Source organism: Schistocerca serialis, chromosome 3, assembly GCF_023864345.2.
Source record: "Schistocerca serialis cubense isolate TAMUIC-IGC-003099 chromosome 3, iqSchSeri2.2, whole genome shotgun sequence".
Taxonomy (NCBI): domain Eukaryota; kingdom Metazoa; phylum Arthropoda; class Insecta; order Orthoptera; family Acrididae; genus Schistocerca; species Schistocerca serialis.
In genome coordinates, this window is record NC_064640.1 from 427,967,053 (window position 1) to 427,988,445 (window position 21,393).

Genomic DNA, 21,393 nt, shown 5'->3' on the forward strand with positions numbered 1-21,393 from the left:
CTCAGGTCTTTCAGTGCTCTGTCAAACTCTTCACGCAGTATCGTATCTCCCATTTCATCTTCATCTACATCCTCTTCCATTTCCATAATATTGTCCTCAAGTACATCGCCCTTGTATAGACCCTCTATATACTCCTTCCACCTTTCTGCTTTCCCTTCTTTGCTTAGCACTGGGTTTCCATCTGAGCTCTTGATATTCATACAAGTCGTTCTCTTATCTCCAAAGGTCTCTTTAATTTTCCTGTAGGCGGTATCTATCTTACCCCTAGTGAGATAGGCCTCTACATCCTTACATTTGTCCTCTAGCCATCCCTGCTTAGCCATTTTGCACTTCCTGTCGATCTCATTTTTGAGACGTTTGTATTCCTTTTTGCCTGTTTCACTTACTGCATTTTTATATTTTCTCCTTTCATCAATTAAATTCAATATTTCTTCTGTTACCCAAGGATTTCTACTAGCCCTCGTCTTTTTACCTACTTGATCCTCTGCTGCCTTCACTACTTCATCCCTCAAAGCTACCCATTCTTCTTCTACTGTATTTATTTCCCCCATTCCTGTCAATTGCTCCCTTATGCTCTCCCTGAATCTCTGTACAACCTCTGGTTCTTTTAGTTTATCCAGGTCCCATCTCCTTAAATTCCCACCTTTTTGCAGTTTCTTCAGTTTTAATCTACCAATAGATTGTGGTCAGAGTCCACATCTGCCCCTGGAAATGTCTTACAATTTAAAACCTGGTTCCTAAATCTCTGTCTTACCATTATATAATCTATCTGATACCTTTTAGTATCTTCAGGGTTCTTCCATGTATACAACCTTCTTTCATGATTCTTAAACCAAGTGTTAGTTATGATTATGTTGTGCTCTGTGCAAAATTTTACCAGGCGGCTTCCTCTTTCATTTCTGTCCCCCAATCCATATTCACCTACTATGTTTCCTTCTCTCCCTTTTCCTACACTCGAATTCCAGTCACCCATGACTATTAAATTTTCGTCTCCCTTCACAATCTGAATAATTTCTTTTATTTCATCATACATTTCTTCAATTTCTTCGTCATCTGCAGAGCTAGTTGGCATATAAACTTGTACTACTGTAGTAGGTGTGGGCTTCGTATCTATCTTGGCCACAATAATGCGTTCATTGTGCTGTTTGTAGTAGCTTACCTGAATTCCTATTTTCCTATTCATTATTAAACCTACTCCTGCATTCCCCCTATTTGATTTTGTGTTTATAACCCTGTAGTCACCTGACCAGAAGTCTTGTTCCTCCTGCCACCGAACTTCACTAATTCCCACTATATCTAACTTCAACCTATCCATTTCCCTTTTTAAATTTTCTAACCTACCTGCCCGATTAAGGGATCTGACATTCCACGCTCCGATCCGTAGAACACCAGTTTTCTTTCTCCTGATAACGACATCCTCTTGAGTAGTCCCCGCCCGGAGATCCGAATGGGGGACTATTTTACCTCCGGAATATTTTACCCAAGAGGACGCCATCATCATGTAATCATACAGTGAAGCTGCATGCCCTCGGGAAAAATTACGGCTGTAGTTTCCCCTTGCTTTCAGCCGTTCGCAGTACCAGCACAGCAAGGCCGTTTTGGTTATTGTTACAAGGCCAGATCAGTCAATCATCCAGACTGTTGCCCTTGCAACTACTGAAAAGGCTGCTGCCCCTCTTCAGGAACCACACGTTTGTCTGGCCTCTCAACAGATACCCCTCCGTTGTGGTTGCACCTACGGTACGGCTATCTGTATCGCTGAGGCACGCAAGCCTCCCCACCAACGGCAAGGTCCATGGTTCATGGGGGGAGGCTCACTTGATTATGTGATGTGAATTTTGAAGTACGAAAGTGTACGTAGGTCATCGTGCAAAAACAACATTCGTTTCTAGAGTTTTCTGTGTTGGTTTGATTTACTTGAGGGGAAGCGAATGTACACTTTCGAAATAATTTGAATTTTTTGTCAATTCTCTGAAGTAACTAGTGATATTGTTCTCAACAGCAGTTTTTACAGACCAGTTCCTGTTTTAATTTTTTAAATTCAGTTTATTTTAACCACTGGAGGAAAAATCACTAACGTAGAAAGTGGGATACGTTGTGTACAAAACACCATCTAAGGAGGTGGACAGAGATACTTAACTTTCCTCTGGCAAAAACCTTCAAATTGCTAATATCTAGGTCCATTAAACTTTGATATGTGTGTGAAGTTCACTAAAAGGAATGTACAATACTAAAAGGAATGTACAATACTAAAAGGAATGCACAATACTATTCATACAGAGGTACAAAAATAGTACCTTCCCATAAAAATGTTTTCAGTATTTCATGACAACGTAACCAGTTTAATCAATTTCTGTATCAAATGCAAAAGTTGTGTCGCTGACACGATGATGAATCACAAACAAATAAAATAGTACTAACTTGCTTCTCTCTCATTTTCCTTTATTTTTCAATGAAGTCTTATTAACCTATAATAAATAATTGAACAAAAAATCTTTTTTTGCACTGTCCTAGGCAAAAAAAACACGAAAAAACGATGAAAGCGAAGCAGTAAGGAACGTGCTGCTTCTGCTGTTACGGGATGTTAATGAAACGACAGCACAGCTGCAGCATAGTGTTCGCTTCATGGCACGACAATTTCAGTAAAGACTTTCTACGAATATCTTAAAATCGTACTAACTACCTGGCTTCTTAAAGAGAGCTGCGGTTTGCTGGTTCCCGGCAAACATGGTACGTCAGGCAGAGAAGGCCTGCTTCTAATGACCCATGTGTCTACCAGACGTTAAGCAATAAGATACGCGAGCGATTTATGGCAGCGGTAGTTGAGAAATGGAGCGCCGGCGCGGACGTCTTTCTAAATGGAGTATTTCCATTGGTGCTGTTGGCAATTTAAAGAAACCGATTTCAGCAAAGAAACTATCCCTCGTATCTAGACATAACATACAATATACGAAGTCGCAGAAACAATAAATAAGATCTTTAATTCTACGAACTGACGACTCTTAACAACCTGTACACTGCTACAAATATTCCAATTTCTAAAAAGTATTATAAACAGTAATCTTCAGTTATTTCCTGAACTTCGAAATTCGTTTCGTTATTCAAGGTGGAATATGTGGTCATAATGATATTGATTAAATGTAATGTTTGTTCTCCTCTAGTGGGTGATAACGGAAATTTAGAACCTCGAGTTTCTGTCTTAACAACGGTTTAACTGTGTAGTATGTCATTTTGCTGTATTATTTGAAACTGGGTGCTCATGTACAAATGCATTTACCTCATGGATTACCGAATATAATCTCAGAGTTGTATCGCAGATAAAAAAACCATAAAGGCTGAAGCCAGGTTCTGGTTTATAACCCATACTTGCTAAGGACATGCTTTCATATACCCAACCCAAAAGGCGATCATTATCAGGTGTGTAGTACGAAATGCGGAGAAAAACATCAAAATTCTTCTTCTTTGATTTTGGGTTGCAGCTTCCATACGTAACTTAAAAGTCAGCAGTTCGTTATGATTTACTGCAGTCGAAGTTGACTTGCGCATTACTGGTGCTGACACACCCTCATCCAAAATGCTCGTTTCTCGCAAAAGATTCTGAAAAGCGAATGGAATTTTTTCCCAAAACTATTTGTTCTTCAGTTTGATTATGTTCGGATCACGATCTACTCCCTTACATATATAAAAGTAACTTTAAAATTCCACTCATGCGAATGTATTTCGGTAAAGCGAAAGGTAAAACGATAAGATTCATTTTGAGGTGTTGATCTTATTCTGCGGGCTGCTCGAAAATGGAAAGAGTTACTCTAAAAGACTAAAAAAAGCTGAATTGATAGGTAGATTGAATGTGGAAATTATATAATATATTAATTATTTCTACTACAGTGCAAGAGGTTCCTGCACTCACCACTATTCTCATTAAGATAAATATTCTTAAGTGTGAAGAACAGAAACGCAAATAATACAAGCTTGTTGGCTGTAAATATCCGTTAGGCACATTAGAAGTCGAGCTATCAGATATTTCTCAAGTTGGAATATTTGGTTCATTTGCTGGTGCGTTAAAAAAATCTGACAATAACGTAAAAAATGGCTACAAACAGTCAATTGAAAATGGAGAAGAAGCTACAAATGCACATTTAAATGACAACCTTGTAGCTAAGTCTGAGACATCTACTGCAACTGTTAACAAATACTGAAGAGTAATAGTATAAAAAATAAACGTCAATTGCGGTAAAAAAATGCAGATTTGCTTAACCGTCGGCAACTAGGTACACTTCAATGTCATCTGCAACATTGAAATACTGCAAAAATTTGGTAAACATTAGTGAGCAAATACTAATGAAACGGAAAAAGCATTAATGAACAAATATTAGAAAATTACCTGTGTTCGTAATTGCTTTCTCAGAGCGTACAGATTAAAAAGGAACACTTTTTTGGATAACGACAACTGAGATTTCCCTGTGAGACGTGTAAAGTAGCCGTTACTGTCGGGTAAGATAGATTAGTCTTACACTGACTCTGTGTTTTGTGCCATACAACAAAGCTAAAATAACTTTGTGTGTACGTTCGTATTATTGTGAAACAATGACACGACAAATCTGTCTGACTCACGGATGATGGTGGTATCAACGAGGAAGAATCTCGGGCTGAATAATATCTGTAACAGCCAAATGATTCACACAACTGTATGTACACATGAACTGTATCCTATGGGTGTAGGTGCTAGAGAACTGATTATGCATTAGTATCAATAAGAAAAGATCAGCGAAATATTAGCACAAAAACTGGTTGCTACTCCGCAGCGTGTTGCTGGTGAATGTCCTATTATAGCTACGTCTGTAATGAGCTAACGAACTTAACGTATACGTTGGCTGGTGCTTAGGGTACCATAATCAATTAAATGTAAATGTCGTGTCACTAGGGCCTCCCGTCGGGTTGACCGTTCGCCGGGTGCAAGTCTTTCGATTTGACGCCACTTTGGCTACTTGCACGTCGATGAGGATGAAATGATGACGATTAGGACAACACAACACCCAGTCCCTGAGCGGAGAAAATCTCCGACCCAGCCGGGAATCGAACCCGGGCCCTTAGGATTGACAGTCTGCCGCGCTGTCACTCAGCTACCGGGGGCGGACCGAAATAAACTTGTCCCTTCCCTATACCAATAACAGGAGGGGGAGTGACCGGAACCTCAACGGAGAGGTTACCATCGGCCATCAACATAATGGTGGGCAGGAAAAGAACTATATTCCCATACCCTCTTTCGATCAGAGAATTAATTCGCCCACAAGTTACAGTGTGCTATGTAGTTCAGTGATCAGCTGTTACGAGGTGCAATATGGTATTTACCACCATGCCTTGGCCTAGGCAAAAAATATGAATTCCAGAAAAATATTAATCGTAGACTTCCAAAGCTGCAGGATTTTTCTCTATACGCCCTGCTGCATGACACCTATAGCATCGATGAAAGATTCCGCGTGAAACTATGGATAACTAATAATGTATTTCAAATAGTATTCAGCCAGAAAAGTCTGCAGACGTAGTGAGAATAACCATCCGCACGAAGGGCAATTATAGTGAATGAAATAATCCATTGATGCATCTGCAAAAAATGTAGCTCAACAGCCCTTTTCCATTTGAAGAGTGCAGTTCCAATGAACGATTGTAACGGCTAAGCACTGATAATATAGGTACGGCGACACCTGGAAATATGATAAAATATTATACATTTCTGGAGATTTGCTCGAGAACTGCCGACTACATTACGAGGACGGTCAAAACTTTTTGAAAGAGTTATTCCCATTTGATGTTTGACATACAGTTAGTTCGCATAAGAATACACGTCTTAGATATATACTGCCTGTTATAATACAGATATCTACATCAAGTTACTTCTCTAAATAATTACGCAAGTTTAAAAAGCTATCCATGAGTACTTTGCTATTAGAAATCTTCATAGGTTCATCCTCAGTGTGTTCGAAGGTGCAGAAATGTAACCCAAAATACAGACTACTTCAGTATCACTCCCATACAGATGACGCCTTATCTGTATTTTTCGACATTTCAATCATACTGCCGTATTTGTCACAGCACGCTCTACTGATTATCTTCTTACCTATAGACTGCGTACTCGTACATCTGGAAACTATGATATTTCTCCCGAAAGACACTTTGACCTAGAACTGTGTGTCACACTATATATCTTTTTATTTTTTCTGTAGTGGTAAACTACACATTTTCACATTTGATTAATTTTAATTTCTGCCAATTACATTTTCTTTCTATCCCGGATGTTTTTATTTTAACCTCCTCCATATAAGCTTCTTTATTACTTCTGACTTCTTTCATTCCTGTTATCAGGAGCTATGATTCGCATTCACAACTGAGAAATATACAAAAGTTGGCAAATTCCTTTGTCCCAGTTGTAACACAAAGCTGAAATTATTACTTTTAGTAGAAGCTATGGGAAGAAACAAACATTATAATACTTTCATTAATTCGTCACTGACGTGTTGTTTTAATATAATACCTAGTTAAAAACGTATGTGAAATGCAATACAGCAGCGCTTATGGGTGGCATGGATTTTTAGTCTGTTTCCGGAGGTATGTGGCACCAATCGTCTGCGTTCAGGTCAGGCAATTCCGGCATATTAGGAGCCGATGGTTTGAGGGCGAGAAACTAGAGCCAATAGCGTCACAGATGATTCTCATCAGTTTCATATCAGGTGAATTTGGCGACCATGACATCAACGTAAGTTCACTCTCATGGTCCTCAAATAAAATGTAGCACAGTTGTAGGCTTGTGACACGGACAGTTATCCTTCTGGAGATGAGATCGCCGTCAGGAAACACATCAAGCATGAAGGGATGCAGGTGGCCCATAGTTTTCATGGTGCCTCCGAACTTTGCCACAGATTCCATACAATTCCAGATAAATGTACCACCCTTGGATAATACGGCCCCCACTAGTCTGCTTCAAATGGTGTGATGCATGTTCCGAGAAGACGTTCGCTTGTTTGACGGCGTATTCGGACTCAACCATCGAGCAAATTTACAAGAAACGTGATTCATCTGACCAGTCGACATGTTATCATTGATCCTTGGGCCAATCTGGATGCAAGCATGACATCAGCGAAACAAGATTCTGACGCATTTTTCGACTTCGTAAGCGCAGAACAGGGAATCAGTGATCATAAGGCCGTTGCAGCATCCCTGGAAATGGAAGTAAATAGGAATATAAAAAAAGGGAGGAAGTATTATCTATTTAGCAAGAGTAATAGGAGGCAGATTTCAGACTACCTAACAGATCAAAACGAAAAATTCTGTTCCGACACTGACAATGTTGAGTGTTTATGGAAAAAGCTCAAAGAAATCGTAAAATGCGTTTTAAACAGGTACGTGCCTAGTAAAACTGTGAGGGTCGGGAAAAACCCACCGAGGTTTAACAACAAAGTTAGGAAACTACTGCGAAAGCAAAGAGTGCTTCACTGCAAATTTAAACGCAGCCAAAACCTCTCAGACAAACAGGAAGTGGCTTACAAAACACTCGTTCGACCTATACTTGAGTATTGCTCATCAGTGTGGGATTCGTACAAGGTAGGGTTGACAGAGGAGATAGGGAAGATCCAAAGAAGAGCGGCGCGTTTCGTCACAGGGTCATTTGGTAAGCGTGATAACGTTACGGAAATGTTTAGCAAGCTCAAGTGGCAGACTGTGCAAGAGAGTCGATCTGCATCGCGGTGTAGATTGCTGTCCAGGTTTCGAGAGGGTGCGTTTCTGGATGAGGTATCGAATATATTGCTTCCCCCTACTTATACCTCCCAAGGAGATCACGAATGTAAAATTAGAGTGATTCGAGCGCGCAAGGAGGCTTTCCGGCAGTCGATCTTCCCGCGAACCATACGCGACTGGAACAGGAAAGGGAGGTAATGATAGTGGCACGTAAAGTGCCCTCCGCCACACACTGTTGGGTGGCTTGCGGAGTTAGATGTAGATGTAGATGTAAATATCCCTGGTGGGTTTAGAATCACATCACAGGCAGCTACAATTGTGGCAATTAATTCCATCTCCATATCCACTGGGGTCTCATACACAAGTGACTTTAGATACGCCCATAGGAAATAATGAAGGGGATTCAGGTCAGGCGGCCTCGCAGGCCATGGAATAGGAACTCCCCTTCCAATCCAGCAACCAGGAAATACAGCACTGAGATGGTTGCGGACATCCAAACTGAAGTGAGGCGGCGCACCGTCATGTAGTATCCACATCCTCTCGTGAGCAGCTATGAGTACGTTCTCCAACAACTCAGAACTCTTTGCACAACCCTGAAGTACAGGTGACCATTCAAAAGGCCAGATTGCAGATATGGCCCAATGAGATTGTCGCCTACAGTGCCGACCCAGATATTCACAGCAAAACGAACGTGATGGTGTGACTCTGCTATATCGTGGAGGTTTTCCTCATCCCACACACGGGTATTCCTGCTGTTTGAAATACCATCGTGATCAAATGAGGCTTCGTCAGATTTGGAGGAAATCGAGTTGATTAATCCGAGCAGCCACTGACACAATGCGACCCTTTGTGCAAAGACTGTCACAAGCATTGCATGGATTCGTTCTGGGTGATATGGGTGTAAATCTCGTTTGTGGATTACTCGCCACACGTTAGTAAGTTCAGCGCCCATTTGACGTGCAGTACGACGAATACGTGAAGCGGGGTGCGCCGATACACGTTCCAGCACCTCCTCTTCAAAATCGGCTATGCCAGTGGTTCTCATGTTGCCAGGTCGCCCGTTTCTTTTTTCCCATGAACCAGTTCCCTCGTCCGTCGATCGAGAGAAATAAAGGATGACGCCTGTTTGGAAATCGTTCCCTGCCCAGCTTTACAGCAGCGAGAGAATTGCAAAGTACTTCCCCAAACTCAAGGCGCAAGTCAGTGAGTTTTGCGAAAATGTACCGATACTGATCCATAGCATTGTACTGTACGTCTCTTAATGGCACTGAGTAATGAACGGATCTGTTGTTGACTCAAGCACTTACTGATATGGATGAATGTAAATGCAACAGAGCTGCCTTATGGATGGTTCAAATGGCTCTGAGCACTATGGGACTTAACATCTGTGGGCATCAGTCCCCTAGAAATTAGAACTACTTAAACCTAACTAACCTAAGGACATCACACACATCCATGCCCGAGGCAGGATTCGAACCTGCGACCGTAGCGGTCGCGCGGTTCCAGACTGAAGCGCCTAGAACCGCTCGGCCACTCCGGCCGGCTGAGTTTTCCTTACTAACATCGTTAGGTTTAAGTAGTTCTAAGTTTTAGGGGACTGATGACCTCAGGTGTTAAGTCCCATAGTGCTCAGAGTCATTTGAACCATTTGGACAAGTAAAGTAAACAAAACCTACAACATGACTTCATACTAATCAGGCTCGTCCTCCTTGTTTCCTTGCAGGAATTAAAGAATGTACATGAAAACTAACAGCACAGTACGGGTAAAATTGCACCCATGTTAGTTGTAAATAAGACGGAAAACAATAACGCTAGACAAAGCGGTAGACAGGTTTACTTCCCTATCTACTTAAGATGGCTTCTCCAACCACAGATTCTCTACCTCAAATTTCTTAGTGGAACATTCAATATGTCCTGTTATGTTTTACACGTTCTGTATATACACAGAAGCGCTAAAGAAACTGGTATATGCATGCGTATTCAAATACACAGATATGTAAACAGACAGAAATACGGCGCTGAGGCCGGAAACGCTTGTATAAGATAACACGTGTCTGGCGCAGTTGTTACATCGATTACTGCTGCTGCACTGGCAGGTTATCAAGATGTAAGTGAGTTTGAAAGTGGTGTTATAGCCGGGGCACGAGCTATAGGACACAGCATCTCCGAGGTTGTGAAGAAATGGACATTTTTCCGTACGACCATTTCACGAGTGTACCGTGAATATCAGGAATCTGGTAAAACATCGAATCTCCGACATCGCTGCTGCTGGAAAAAGATGCTGCAACAACGGGACAAACGACGACTTACGAGAACCATTCAGCGTCGCTGAAGTGCAAACCTTTCGCATATTGCTGCAGATATCAATGCTGGGCCATCAGCAAGTGTCAGCATGCGCACCAGTCAAAGAAACATCAGCAATATGGGTTTTCGGAGCCGAATTCGCACTCGTTTCCCCTTGATGGCTGCACGACACAAAGCTCTACTCTTCGCCTGGCCCCTTCAATACCGACATTGGACTATTGATGACTGGAAACATGTTGCCTGGTCGGACGAGTGTCATTTCAAATTGTATCGAGCGGATGAACGTGTACGGGTATGGAGATAACCTGACGAATCCATGGAACCTGCATGTCAGCAGGGGACTGTTCAAGCTGGTGGATGCTCTGTAATGGTGTGGGGCGTGTGCAGTTGGAGTGATATGGGACTCCTGACATGTCTAGATACGACTATGACAAGTGGCAGGTAGGTAAACATCCTGTCTGATCACCTGCATAAATTCATATCCATTGTGCATTTCGACGGACTTGGGCAATTCCGGCAGAACAATGCGACACCTCACACGTCCAGAATTGCTACTGAGCGGTTCCAGGAACACTCCTCTGAATTTAAACACTTCCGCAGACCACCAAACTCCCCAGATATGAACATTATTGAGCATATCTGTTATGCCTTCCAACGTGCTGTTCAGAAGAGATCTCCACCGCCTTGTACTCTTACGGATTTATGGACAGCCCTGCAGGACTTATAGTGTCGGTTCCCTCCGGCACTACTTCAGATATTAGTCGAGTCCATGCAACGTCGTGTTGCGGCACTTCTGAGTGCTCGCGGGGGCCCTACACGATATTAGGTAGGTGTACCACTTTCTTTCGCTCTTCAGTGTGTATTCCTCATCTACCAATTAGTTAAAATCGTCTCAAAATATAGTATTTCTTAGGATTAGTCTCCACATATGAACAGAAAGACATATTGGGAGACTGTAATTTATAATATGTACAGATATATGTAGATACTTAATTGGAAGGAAAACTTGGATGTAACTGAAGAAGAATTCAAACCAAAAGACATCACAACTTTATACCCTACTAGACAGAAATTTATAAGTAATAATCATAGTTATAAACATTATCACAAGAATATACAAGAAATAATGCATTACTTACATTATTTGTTTGATATTAAGAGAACTCCATTAGCTGTTGTGCATCACACTATCTATACATTTGGCATGACAAACATAGCTTCCAAAATTTATGTGCATTTTGGGAGGCAGCCTTAATGAAAAATATAGCTTCAAATATTATGAAAATTAATAGTGTTTTTGGTATCTAGTTATTTCAGTTGTTCTTTATTATTTCATTTGAACTTTGTAAAAACTGAAAGGATTTATTTACATATGAACAGTAAATTACTCAATTATGTTCGAAAGTGGAAGACAGTACGCAGCTCCCAAAGTACAATCCCTGCTTCATCTACGAGAAATAAATTATGTTATTTTCTTTGAACTTCAAAGGATATATGGCAAAGATATTGTATAAATCTAGTATTTTATACATCCTCAGCAACTGTAGTCATGTATAACGAAATAATAAGCAACCAGTAGAAAAAAAAGTTAATTTCTTTACCTGTTTCTGGCACTTGGTGCCCTTCTTCAAAAGGGTTATACCTACCGCACTATTTTCGGGTGTCAACAATAAGATGCGTACAGCAAACTGCCATTCTCATATAGTTCATAGTGTCTGTACAAAAACAGTAAACTAATTTCGTACTGACACTATAATCCACATGACCAGGGTATTTTGTTACATGCATATTATTGGTAATACTTGTAAATAATGTGACAGGTATAATCTTCTGAAAAAGAGCACTAAGCGCCCGAAACCGTTAAGGAAATTGAATTTCTTCTATGCAACCGGTTGCTTATTAATTCATTATTTATTGTATACATGAAGACCAGAGCACGTTATACGCAGGTTTCCATACTTTTGGTGGAAAACGACTAGCCTTGTGACTCTGTGAGGCAACTTCCACGCATGGTTCCTAGACACCTCTCGCAATGATATAAGAACACAGTCGTTCACCCCAAACCGAATATATACATAGGTTTCCGTAGAAAGTGTTGAAATATTGGGGTAGGTTCTCACTTTTTTGCGTGGTAGAGTAATTATGGTGTACGCGCATGTGGAGACAGTGTTCGCGCAGCAATCGCCGACATAGTGTAACTGAGGAGGAATAAGGGGAACCAGCCCGCATTCGGCGAGGTAGATGGAAAACCGTCTTAAAAACCATCCACAGGCTGGCCGGCACACCGGACCTCGACACTAATCCGCCGGGAGGATTCGTACCGGGGACCGGCACGCCTTCCTGCTCGGGAAGCAGCGAGTTAGACCGCGCCGCTAGCCGGGCGGGCTTAATGAGATGAGTACTTATGCGGTTGATTGTTGTTTTTGTGTGACCTTGGAGGACTATAGAAATTAAATGAAGTGTAAGAAAGAAATCCTTTATGGTCTTAGTCAGGAGAGCGATCCAACTTCGTCAATGTGACCAAAGATGTAACACAGTACATGAAAAATTTGGTTGTTTATTTGTGACACTTATGATTTATGTCAATTTGTTTTTAACTGACCGTTTACGCCAGTTTTTTAAAATATTGTTTCTGCCTTGCTTAAATGATCTTGCGTGATTTCCCAGTGTATAAGTTAAATTAAATTAATAAACAATAAGGATAGCCTTACGACTCTATGCCCTGATACTGCCTTGTAAATGGACAAACCTCTCCATGTGAACCATGTTCACAGTTTCATTCTTCAATCTGAAAGTTTCTTCATGAGCATTCAAGCATATTTAGGTCACAAGATATTCTATGAATGCCTCTCGTTGCAGCATACCGTGATACACTTTGAGTCTTCAATGCATAAAACTTTCATGGATCAAAACACGACGTCGGCTGGTGCTCAATGTTTATCAGTGTGATGTATCACTTACACTTCTCCATGGTTTACTTCTCTCGTAGTCATCAGTGACGGTTCTAGTTACAGATACAGATGTAGAAAGAATTCATGTGGTATAGGTGCCAAACGTAGGTTTCCCATTTATCAAAGAGAGTATTACGAGGGTCGACAGTGTGTGGAGATCAAAATGTACGATCGGTCTGCTCATTTTCGGAAATGTGCGTTTCATCACGTTTCAACCTCCAACCACAATCTGTAAGGCACTGGGCTCGTATTTGATAAGGCGACAGTTCAAACCCCGTCCACCCATCCAGATTTAGGGTTTCTGTGATGTCCCTGAATCACTCAATTGGAATACTGGGATGGTTCTTTTGAAATGACACGGCCGATGTCTTTCCCATCCCTCCGCAATACGAGATTGAGCCACGCAATTGATGACAGGACGGAACGTTAAACACTTTCTCATTTGAAACTAAGACCTGAAACAACTGACAGTATATTTAATAAGGCTATAAATATGCCCGAGGGAGGACTCAAACCTCCGGCGGGAGTGGCCACACAGTCCGTGACAATACACTTCAAAATGAGCGGCCACTCCACGGATCACAGTGGGTTTAGTGCCAAACAGATAAAGGACATAATATTGGTAAGAAATGCCAGCTTGTAGAAAATTCAAGTTACTTATGTCACCTAATATAAAATTATAATTACTTTCTTAAATTTTCATTAGACTGAGGAACAGTGATCATTAGGCTTTGTGTAAGTTTTCCACAGAAGTCCCATGATCACCCTCCTAGTACTGCATATTCTTTCACTCATTTTATTCTACCTAAACTAGCGCATCTGCTGTATGTCGGCTAAGGTTGAACAGCAACAATTGAAAAAAAAAAAAAACGTTAGACCCGTCAATTTTGTACTGTTGTAGCTCGAGACAGAGATGTGCGTTTTACGGCTGTCATTTCGAAGCCATCCCTTCACAACGCTTAGGAGAAATAGTTATGCAATCACTTGGCACCGATATCAAATATGGAACGATTTTAGAGATATCTGAAATTTTTAATTTGCAATACCATATTCATTACTATTCTCTGTTGATTTAATAAGTCTGAACCCTATATAATATATAAAACTAGAGCCACCGACGCTTGTCACTAGAATCTATTACTGAATAATACAGGGTGTTACAAAAAGGTACGGCCAAACTTTCAGGAAACATTCCTCACACGCAAAGAAAGAAAATATGTTATGTGGACATGTGTCCGGAAACGCTTACTTTCCATGTTAGAGCTCATTTTATTACTTCTCTTCAAATCACATTAATCATGGAATCAACAGAATGTACCAGCGTGACTTCAAACACTTTGTTACAGGAAATGTTCAAAATGTCCTCCGTTAGCGAGGATACATGCATCCACCCTCCGTCGCATGGAATCCCTGATGCGCTGATGCAGCCCTGGAGAATGGCGGATTGTATCACAGCCGTCCACAATACGAGCACGAAGAGTCTCTACATTTGGTACCGGGGTTGCGTAGACAAGAGCTTTCAAATGCCCCCATAAATGAAAGCCAAGAGGGTTGAGGTCAGGAGAGCGTGGAGGCCATGGAATAGGTCCGCCTCTACCAATCCATCGCTCACCGAATCTGTTGTTGAGAAGCGTACGAACACTTCGACTGAAATGTGCAGGAGCTCCATCGTGCATGAACCACATGTTGTGTCGTACTTGTAAAGGCACGTGTTCTAGCAGCACAGGTAGAGTATCCCGTATGAAATCATGATAACGTGCTCCATTGAGCGTAGGTGGAAGAACATGGGGCCCAATCAAGACATCACCAACAATGCCTACCCAAACGTTCACAGAAAATCTGTGTTGACGACGTGATTGCACAATTGCGTGCGGATTCTAGTAAGCCCACACATGTTGATTGTGAAAATTTACAATTTGATCACGTTGGAATGAAGCCTCATCCGTAAAGAGAACATTTGCACTGAAATGAGGATTGACACATTGTTGGATGAACCATTCGCAGAAGTGTACCCGTGGAGGCCAATCAGCTGCTGATAGTGCCTGCACACCCTGTACATGGTACGGAAACAACTGGTTCTCCCGTAGCACTCTCCATACAGTGACATGGTCAACGTTACCTTGTACAGCAGCAACTTCTCTGACGCTGACATTAGGGTTATCGTCAACTGCACGAAGAATTGCCTCGTCCATTACAGGTGTCCACGTCGTTCTAGGTCTTCCCCAGCCGCGAGTCATAGGCTGGAATGCTCCGTGCTCCCTAAGAGGCCGATCAATAGCTTCGAACGTCTTCCAGTCGGGACACCTTCGTTCCGGAAAACTGTCTCGATACAAAAGTACCGCGCCACCGCTATTGTCCAGTGCTAATCCATACATCAAATGGGCATCTGCCAACTCCGCATTTGTAAACATTGCACTGACTGCAAAACCACGTTCGTGATGAACACTAACCTGTTGATGCTACGTACTGATGTGCTTGATGCTAGTACTGTAGAGCAATGAGTCGCATGTCAACACAAGCACCGAAGTCAACATTACCTTCCTTCAATTGGGCCAACTGGCGGTGAATCGAGGAAGTACAGTACATACTGACGAAACTAAAATGAGCTCTAACATGGAAATTAAGCGTTTCCGGACACATGTCCACATAACATCTTTTCTTTATTTGTGTGTGAGGAATGTTTCCTGAAAGTTTGACGGTACCTTTTTTAACACCCTGTATACCGATACTAAATGTAATTATGTTTAACGATCGTAAATAGCGTAGCCTACAGTCTCTTCCGCTACAGGGTACGTAACTGTTAAAACATTTCTCCTATGACAGAGAAGATGTCTCCTCTGGTGGAAGTCACTGTAGGCGGAGTTGCACTTGCGCCCATATGTAAGTTACGAAAGTTCTGGCGGCTACTAAAAGAACTTATATATGCTTTTTGTCATTCATGTGTCAACAAATGTGAAAGAACTATTGCGAAAAATCCGGGCTGCAGAAAAGGTGTTTAGGTATTTTCCAACAATACACTTGAACCTCAGTGGTAACGAGTTATGTGTGAGACGACGTTCTGATGAATCATGATAATGCAGTTCGACGGCATTCCACGGCATTATGTCTTTACTGTGTTCTTCATTTCGAAATAGTAAGTCTTCATAGATTTGTACCCCGACTATAGCGTCTTGCTAGGCAAAAACTTTGAACAGTGGGCATTTGGAGTCGATAAGAAATTAACCGTGTCTTCCCAATTCTTTAGTTCGCTGATTTGGATTTGTAGACCATGAAAGGGATCACCGTCTTTCTATTATTGGCCTTTTTTTTGGTTGGGTCGCAATGATGATAGGTTATTGATACGGAAGTAAATATGTCCTTATTTGAGTCTGTAGAAGAGTACCCAACAGTAGGACATTATTTCGCTATCTGAGGCGCTCTATGATGATACCGTGTATGCAACCATTACTTAAAAAGTAAAGTGCCGCAAGTGTAGAAAAAGGTTGTCTCATTTGAATCATTTGAAGTTGTGCCGTGAAGGACGCCAGTATGTTGCAGCTAAATGCGGTTCATGATGTGAGAGTAGAAACGACATCTAAGCAGTATCTCTTAAACACACCTTAAACACGTCGCGCGGTCTACTTTGAAAGTGGGATGATAAACGGTGCAAGATAGATGGGTCATAGCGTTTCGGAGATTACACTGGAACGAGGATTTCTAAGAGCATCAGTGTCTAGATTTCATGTCTCCACCACAGAGCCATGCGGAGCGATGGTGGTCTTCAGCACTTCCAGTCATCACTGTCTCGAATGTGGGACATCACGAACACAAGTCTACCACTACTGTATAGAGACAAATCACCGCATAGGCTTCAACACACGACTGATATCGCATCCAGAGCCTTCCCGTGACTATAGCCACTCATTCATGTAGCAAACCATTAGTTTTTCCTTCTGTGAAAGATCGATTCTAGTGGATATGTCTATACGGTCTGTCCAAAATGTTCCGACACTGATATTCCTGACGTATAAACCACGTCAGCGTAGTGACTACGGTGGCAGCTTGAATTAACAACTGCAAGCAACCCATGTCCATTCGACCAATCAGTTCTGAGCGGCAGCGCTAAGCAGCGAACTTGCGGCTGTAGTGTGCCAACATCGTTGTGCCACAAATCGCAGAGGAGCAACGAACAGTGATTCGATTTCACGCTTTACTCGGTAAAACGGCTACGGATACAGTTAAATCGGTGATAAAGGCTTACGGTTATAATTGTTTTAGTTGTGCCCGAATATTTGAGGAGTTTAAACCTTTTAAAGGAGGATAGGTGTCGCACGAGGACAACGAGAGGTCAGGGCGCTCCATCTCAAGTTTATCTGGCGGAAGCAATGAGAAAATCCGCGGTCGTTTGAAAACCTGTCATCTCTCATGCAGAGCTATCGCTGAATAATTAAAAGTTTTGAAGGAGAGTAAAGTGCGTGTCAAGGTGTATCCAGCACACTGTCCAAAGAAGGACTTATACGACAGCTTCACATGTTGATGCGAACGTACTGAGCGTTGCACTAAAGTGAGGGAGACTATGTAGAACGCCTGAAGCATTACAACTGCCACCTTAACTTTACTCTGTTTTTTTATTTATTATGTCTCGAAGCCTTTTGGACTGACGGGGAATGCCGAGCCCTCCTTGGAATCAATGACACACGTGTCAGTCCCCTAGTGTTCTTCTTATACAACGGTTAATTGATGTGTATAGTCAACTGGGATCAGAAAGCGACTTCACTGGGTTACACAGCTGATGTTATCAGCCTCCGTGTCCAAATGTGAATGGAACGGGTTCGAATTCTATTGATTTAAGAGTGTTTCATGGCCAGTTTGTAAGTAATTGTAAGAGATGTAGACGCGCTCTGTTCCAATTACCAAACTACGCACTAATGTCCCAAAACTCCCCTCAGTGTTGCACTAAATGAAGGTATGTGACATTGTTGATGACGATCAGCCTGCCTGATGGGTGCTTTAATCTGCGCGAACTCTTTGGTGGTATTCGAGAGGAGTTGACTGTGTGCCGACATCGGAATTCAATCGGTCTCTTCCTTTTATTTGGATAATCAGTCTCAAGAGAATCTCTCATGTAAAATGTAGCTGTCGACCCAACCTTACTTCATCTTCCGCTAAAGAGATAACTGGAAAGAGATATGCTTGATAGGATTCGCGGTTACTAATGACGGCTTTTATCACGGGGCTCAGTAGGCATTGCTCGAATCCTATTACAAACAGGGAAGTCTCGCCTTTGCTTGATATAGCAGCCGGTGTCCTTATAATGGCTGTTAAGTAATGTGGGCGCTCAGGCAAGGAGTCGGCCGCTCAACTCAGAGCCAAATAATTTAGTTTCAACTGACCATTACTGTCGAGCTTCCTATTCTAACTTTCTTTCTTTATTGACTGCTCCAAGCAAGAACGTCTAGACTCAGCACGGTTCCATGGACGTTTTTCAACCAATGTTAAAGTGGGCAACAATATAAATGGAAACGAAAACTGAGGAATTACTAACAAAATATATGGATATAGGTTGCATAACGTTCCACAAGAAAAGGGACACGCGTATGGAGGAATCGTTAATTTAAGTATCCAAATCTCTTTAAGACAGGTCATACAAGTTCCTATACGATGCTTTTAATAAGAATGCAAATGATTCTATCCCGTATCTTTGTGCAAATAGATCCCCTCGTGGAACGACCTCTAGGGACGTCTTATCTCACTGCGGGTAAACCCACGTTAAATTAATGCAACACACTGACATCAACACAGCAGACCAAATAAACAATAAAGGTCTGCAAACAAATTAGAATTACACGGATTTTCCTACTTATTTTACGTGTTAATGCTGGTATGTAGATATTGTTTAGTTGGTTATCTTTTAATTGTAGTTAATCCCATATTTTGAAATGGTGTATCCTACAAGCTGTCCGGGATAACTAAAATGAAGTTAACACTAAGAAGTGACAAGTAGCCACGCATTGAGAAAGACTGTCACTGGCATACCAGTTCGAGCAATATATATGATCTGATATATTCAAGAAAATTTTTAAATTACAAGTTCGAGTAACGTACAAAACATTTATTAAGCTTTTGCCATAAATCATCTGAGTAAATATTTTTTCCTAAATATTACATTTTATATTTGCTACTCATCTGTTATGTACCACACGCAAGCTTTTCCGCCAGCCCAAACTACCTGACGGATAAAATATGAAACTTATCTGAAGGTAGTAAACCTATGATAGTTTTAAAGAACATCAAGTCTATTTTATTTATTTTTTGTTTATCTAGTTCTTAAATATAGCTTCGAAAATTTTCATAGTAACTTTCTTTCTCGAGTAAGTTGCTCTGAATCAATGATTTCAGTCTGTCAATCATACACACAGAATGCGCGCACAACACAGACACTGTGTTGTACTTTACAAAGAAATGATATAATACTGTGTATGTATACGTAATATTTTATTCGTTTCGCATAATAGTGACATTTCGCATATATCATCAATGGAACGTTCAAGTAACTAAAGTAAATGAAAGAAAAAATTTGGAATATGGGACTACGACATATGGTATTTACTATACTAGTCAACAAGCTACTATAATCCTTTTAAATGTTTCGCAATAAAATTAAATACAGGAAACAGTTACACAGTATGGAGCAGAAAATGCATTATTCCGTTTTCGCTTTTTATTTCTCGTTCGTTTCTTGTTTGCTTTATATTGCAAATCATCAGGAGCCAGTAACACTTTATTCCTTCAGATCTGCATTCTTCTCGAAACAGTTTGAGTTACTCAAACGATTTATAGTGAATTACATCGTTGGACGAACGACATTACTTTAGGAGACGTAAGAAATGCTTCAAATACTTTTAATGTTGGAGCATACCTTCTACAAGAGTCCGTGTTCACCATAAAATTTCTGATCCACGACGATAGCGTTCCAAGCTCGAGACACGCGCTAAATCCTTTTACTCACTATTTAAACAACTGTCAAATCTTATAATTGCAACATCCGAAACACACAAGCTGAAATTTCTGTGTCTTTAGTGAACTACTGCGCAGACTGCTCTGCCGAAAGGGACTGGCGAAAGGCTAGACCCGAGTTTTACATATGGAAATGAGCCCAAAACAATAGACTTATTGTGCTGTCCCAATTACCAATCGTTCACTCCCACAAACAATTCCAGCGGATTAGTGAACCGCTGTGAACTTCGCACATTGCTCGCATAGCGTCCCTTCGTCGCAACACGCTTCAGACTAGTGAAAAGCGAAAAATTGGGACTCTGCGTAATTACCCATGTATGTCCCGTTTTATAAGCAAGGATAGAACTTCGGGACTAACAAAATCTGAATGATTAATTCTTTTAGAGACATCTCGCAATAGATAACATTAGAGGATTCAGAATAAGATTACCACTCTGCAGAGGAGTGCGCGCTGATATGAAACTTCCTGGCAGATTGAAACTGTGTGCCGGACCGAGACTCGAACTCGGGACCTTTGCCTTTCGCGGGCTAGTGCTCTACCAACTGAGCTACCCAATCACGACTCACTCCCCTTCCTCACAGCTTCACTTCTGCCAGTACCTCGTCTCCTACCTTCCAAACTTAACAGAAGCTCTCCTGCGAAACTTGCAGAACTAGCACTCCTGAAAGAAAGGATATTGCGGAGACATGGCTTAGCCACAGCCTGGGGGATGTTTCCAGAATGAGATTTCCACTCTGCAGCGGAGTGTGCGCTGATATGAAACTTCCTGGCAGATTGAAACTGTGTGCCGGACCGAGACTCGAAGTTTCATATCAGCGCACACTCCGCTGCAGAGTGGAAATCTCATTCTGGAAACATCCCCCAGGCTGTGGCTAAGCCAGGTCTCCGCAATATCCTTTCTTTCAGGAATGCTAGTTCTGCAAGGTTCGCAGGAGAGCTTCTGTAAAGTTTGGAAGGTAGGAGACGAGGTACTGGCAGAAGTGAAGCTGTGAGGACGGGGCATGAGTCGTGGTTGGGTAGCTCAGTTGGTAGAGCACTTGCCCTCGAAAGGCAAAGGTCCCGAGTTCGAGTCTCGGTCCGGCACACAGTTTCAATATGCCAGGAGGTTTCAACATTAGAGGAGTCAAGTAAGGATGGGAATGGATACCGAGGACTATGTTAAAAGGATAGCTACGACATTCGTCTAAGCGGACGCAAGTAAACCTCCGCATTCATCTACATCTACATCATACTCTGCAAGCCAGCTAATGGTGTGTGGCAGAGGGTACTTTCGGTACCAGTATCTGATCCCTCCAACCCTGTTCCACTCGCGAATAGTGAGTGGGATGATTGATTGTCGGTAAGCCTCTGTATTGGCTCTAATTTCTCGAATTTTCTTCTCGTGGACAATACGCGAGATGTATACATGTA

General features: G+C 41.6%; 1 protein-coding gene and 1 non-coding gene across 2 annotated transcripts in view; one reads left to right on the forward strand and one right to left on the reverse strand.

Annotated features, from left to right (window-relative positions):
• LOC126471629 (elongation of very long chain fatty acids protein AAEL008004-like) overlaps positions 1–20,061 on the reverse strand; it is a 147,154-nt gene extending 127,093 nt beyond the window's left edge. The window contains exon 1 of the mRNA XM_050099865.1: positions 19,885–20,061. The gene's annotated coding sequence lies outside the window, so the exon portion shown is untranslated. The remainder of the gene's footprint in view (positions 1–19,884) is intronic.
• Positions 20,062–20,993: 932 nt separating this feature from the next.
• On the forward strand, positions 20,994–21,068 carry Trnas-cga (transfer RNA serine (anticodon CGA)). The gene has a single exon. It is a non-coding gene; the product is annotated as a tRNA-Ser (tRNA).
• The last annotated feature ends 325 nt before the right edge of the window (positions 21,069–21,393 follow it).